Here is a 5,000-nt window from a genome sequence, read left to right on the forward strand (position 1 = left end):
GATGACGGTAGTGGAATTGGCCTGCGACACGGCCATAGTACCGACTTGACCTCGAGTTTTCGTTGTTCGGAAACAAAATCCGGGTATGCATTGAGGGAATTTAGCGGAGGGGAGTTTGGGACTTGTCGACCGGATGCGGTCTGTTTTTGCGGGCAGCGGACAAAGCAGCCTACGAGCGCGGACTAAAATCTAGTTGACGTCGTCCTTCGAACAAACCTCGTAGGTATTGTAGGGGAGCTTGGGAATCGATGACCGGATGCGGTGTGTTCTAGTGTGCGGGCAACGGACTAAGCAGCACACAGGCGCATACTAAATCTCGTCGTCGTTCCTTCGAGCAAACCAGGAACGGGTACTATAGTTGATGGGAGCTTTTGGCTTTGGTGTGGTCCTCTTGTCCCTTTTGGCTTTGGTGTGGTAATGTTTTCCGAAACTCGATGCGGACTGTTTCCCGGATGCGGGCGATATCAAGCGGCATGTGGGTGCAGTCTAATTCTAGTCGAGGTTGTGTTAGCTAACCTTAGCCAGTGTTGTCCCCGCCTCGATTTGTTTCTTTCACGTCAAACGGTGCTAGTCGGGGGACTTCTAGCCACTAGTAGAAAAAACCCTTATTGCAGCGGGCTTTTAGACCCCTGTTGCAGCGTACATCGTATGCTGCAACTGGGGGCCTGCAACAAGTCTGAACTTGTTGCAGCGTACAAGTTCGCTGCAAAAAGTGATTTGTTGCAGCGGGCTTTTAGATGTACGCTGCAACAAGTGCCAAAAAATTGGCAAAATTTGGACTTGTTGCAGCGTACATATAAAAGCCCGCTGCAACAGACTCAACTTTTTGCAGCGTACATTTATTTGTACGCTGCAACAAGTCTGAATTTTTGCGAAATTTTTTTCCCTTGTTGCAGCGTACAACATATATGTACGCTGCAAAAAAGCACTTTTGGCGGGAAAATTCTAATTTTGTTTAAGGATACCTAGAGTGCCTTGCACCAAATATAGAAACCTGTCAAAACAATAATAGAATAACGCAACCTGTATAACAAATATAAAAACAACAACTGGAGTTTTGTATACTATATATCCCAAAACCAAAGTGCACATATTACATTTAAATATATGTTCCAATTTCAACATAAACATACATTTTAATATAAAATTTATTCTATAACAACTAAACCAACTCGATCAAAGCGCGCTAAAGCCAATAATAAATACTTGTTGGTAAAAAACTTAGCCCATTGCTCACGAACCACATCAATTCCTCGCATAAGGCGCAATCCTCGGAGTGTAGACCTTACAAAACAGAAATTTAAATTAAACATTAGATTAAATACAAATTAAATATCACATTTTAACATTCAAGAAACTAATGACAATGTCCTAATAGTCTAAAATGAGTCCTTAGGTTCTTTAGTTCAAAGTTGGGAGCGAAAATGTCATTTAGCCTAATATGTCCTATAAACGACCAAACAAGCCTTAAATGTGTATAAGTAGTTAGAATAAGTCTTAGAAACTTAAAACTAAGCATATTAACATGTAATAAGTTTAAAATAAGTCCTTAGGTTCTTTATTTTAAAGTTGGGATCGAAAATGCCTTATTTTATCCTAAATATGACCTATAACGATAAAACAAGCATTAAATGTGCATAAATAGATTGGAATAAGTCTTAGAAACTTAAAACTAAGCATATTTATCATATAATAATTTAAAAATGAGTCCTTAGGTTCTTAAGTTCAAAGTTGGGAGCGAAAATGTCATTTAGCCTAAATATGACCTAAAACGACACAATGAGCCTTAAATGTGCATAAATGGATTGGAATGAGTCCTAGAAAGTTAAAAATAAGCATATAAAACATTCAGTAAGTTTAAAATGAATCCTTAGGTTCTTTGGTTCATAGTTGGGAGCGAAAATGTCATTTTAGCCTAAATATGTCCTATAACGACCAAACAAGCCTTAAATGTGTATAAGTAGTTAGATAAGTCTAGAAACTTAAAACTAAACATATTAAACATGTAATAAGTTTAAATAAGTCCTTAGGTTCTTTATTTTAAGTTGGGATCGAAAATGCCTTATTTTATCCTAAATATGACCTATAACGATAAAACAAGCATTAAATGTGCATAAATAGATTGGAATAAGTCTTAGAAACTTAAAACTAAGCATATTTATCATATAATAATTTAAAAATGAGTCCTTAGGTTCTTAAGTTCAAAGTTGGGAGCGAAAATGTCAGTTTAGCCTAAATATGACCTAAAACGACACAATGAGCCTTAAATGTGCATAAATGGATTGGAATGAGTCCTAGAAAGTTAAAAATAAGCATATAAAACATTTAGTAAGTTTAAAATGAATCCTTAGGTTCTTTGGTTCATAGTTGGGAGCGAAAATGTCATTTTAGCCTAAATATGTCCTATAACGACCAAACAAGCCTTAAATGTGTATAAGTAGTTAGAATAAGTCTTAGAAACTTAAAACTAAGCATATTAAACATGTAATAAGTTTAAAATAAGTCCTTAGGTTCTTTATTTTAAAGTTGGGATCGAAAATGCCTTATTTATCCTAAATATGACCTATAACGATAAAACAAGCATTAAATGTGCATAAATAGATTGGAATAAGTCTTAGAAACTTAAAACTAAGCATATTTATCATATAATAATTTAAAAATGAGTCCTTAGGTTCTTAAGTTCAAAGTTGGGAGCGAAAATGTCATTTTAGACTAAATATGACCTAAAACGACACAATGAGCCTTAAATGTGCATAAATGGATTGGAATGAGTCCTAGAAAGTTAAAAATAAGCATATAAAACATTTAGTAAGTTTAAAATGAATCCTTAGGTTCTTTGGTTCATAGTTGGGAGCGAAAATGTCATTTTAGCCTAAATATGTCCTATAACGACCAACAAGCCTTAAATGTGTATAACTAGTTAGAATAAGTCTTAGAAACTTAAAACTAAGCATATTAAACATGTAATAAGTTTAAAATAAGTCCTTAGGTTCTTTATTTTAAAGTTGGGATCGAAAATGCCTTATTTTATCCTAAATATGACCTATAACGATAAAACAAGCATTAAATGTGCATAAATAGATTAGAATAAGTCTTAGAAACTTAAAACTAAGCATATTTATCATATATTAAGTTTAAAATGAGTCATTAGGTTCTTAAGTTTGAAGTTGGGAGCGAAAATGGCACTTTAGCCTAAATATGACCTATAACGACACAATGAGCCTTAAATATGCATAAATGGATTGGAATGAGTTCTAGAAAGTCAAAACTAAGCATATAAAACAATTAGTAAGTTTAAAATGAGTCCTTAGGTTCTTTAGTTCATAGTTTGGAGCGAAAATGTCATTTTAGCCTAAATATATCCTATAACGACCAAACAAGCCTTAAATGTGTATAAGTAGTTAGAATAAGTCTAGAAACTTAAAACTAAGCATATTGAACATGTAATAAGTTAAAGTTGGGAGGGAAAATGCTTCATTTTAGCCTTAATATGACCTATAACGAATTTGTGTATTACATCAAAGTATCAAGCAAAACAAATATGTGTATTTTTGCAATGATTGAAGCACGAATGAAAGTTCTGGCAGGAAATGAGCAGTTGTTTTTTCTTTTGTCTCTAAGATTTTAGAAACCCTATCAAACAACTACCAATTAATTAAAACCTATCAAACAACTACCATTAATTAAACCAATACAGTGATACCAAATGGGGGCCTTAGCATTCTTATGTCAACTATTCGATGCAATCTAAATGTGTCCAATCTTAATTGGAAGCTGATAGCAGATTGATATGCCTAGGCAAAAGGTTTAATTATTTCACCTTCCCCTAGCTACAACTTTCAACTAAGTAAGAGGTCTTTATTTTGTACAATAAGAGTAAATCATTATACTTAACAGAGATCAATATGCATTGTGTACTACTTAAACCTTCATATAGGATCATTACTCCTCCAAAAGACAGTCGCAACTCCACATAACCTGTTCGTTTTTTAATGAAAATTCCAATTAGGAAATAAATAAAGTTCAGAAAAGACAGCTTCTAAAGACTTACATTACCTATTGTACCAATGCAGCCCAATGCGATTCCCAGCCAATCTACAACATTCATAAGCTCCCTTCAAGTAAAAATGGGTGAAAATGGAAAGTATAGCAAGTCCACATCCAGAAACAGGTTGGATGACAGATACCTGAAATGGTTAGAAAGCGATCAGAAGATCAAGTTGGTTTCAAAAGAATATAGCCAGCTTAAACGGGCAAGATAGAAAAAGGAAAGTATCAAGATGCTGACCATAAACAATGTTGTATGCAGCATAAGCTTCAATTACAGTGACAATTGAGAATAAAATACACAGAATAAAAGAGGTTGTTGAGAAAGATGCAAGAACTTGAGAAAATAGTGAATTTCATGGTACCAGGATACCAACAATTAACAAGAAGATTATAGGAAAAAAAATACAAACCAAGAAGGTTAAAGAGAATCTAGTGTGCAAGTGCAAGCAGTATAATGCTGCTTCTGCTACAGACATACAGTATACACTCAGCAAGAAACAATAAACAATCGAAAATATGATTCACTAATGAAAAAACAGACCCATGCTTAACGCAGCTTACAAACAGATGCTAGATACCAAGGTGACAATCACAATTCATCGGACAAGCAAAAATAAGGAAAACGGGAAGGGTTAAATCTCATAAAGCTATCATAAGACAAAAGACACTATTAACACAATTTCTACATTATGTATACTCTATGAATAAAGGACATACTGGCTTGTGCTTTGTTTCTAGCAAAATCATCCTGCACAGTGCACACTAGTAGCAACTCTTCATCAAAGTAAACCTTCAAGCATCAGTTTCTAAATACCAGTTGGGGATAAAGGATGTTCGTTCATTACAATATGCACCATTACGTATAAATGTCACAGAAAAGACAACACGAAACAGTTTTAGGTTCCTCGCCATATCGCTTGTCCCTGAATCCCCACCACCGCAGCGATAAA

Source organism: Spinacia oleracea, unplaced genomic scaffold (genome assembly GCF_020520425.1).
Source record: "Spinacia oleracea cultivar Varoflay unplaced genomic scaffold, BTI_SOV_V1 SOVchr0_148, whole genome shotgun sequence".
NCBI lineage: Eukaryota > Viridiplantae > Streptophyta > Magnoliopsida > Caryophyllales > Amaranthaceae > Spinacia > Spinacia oleracea.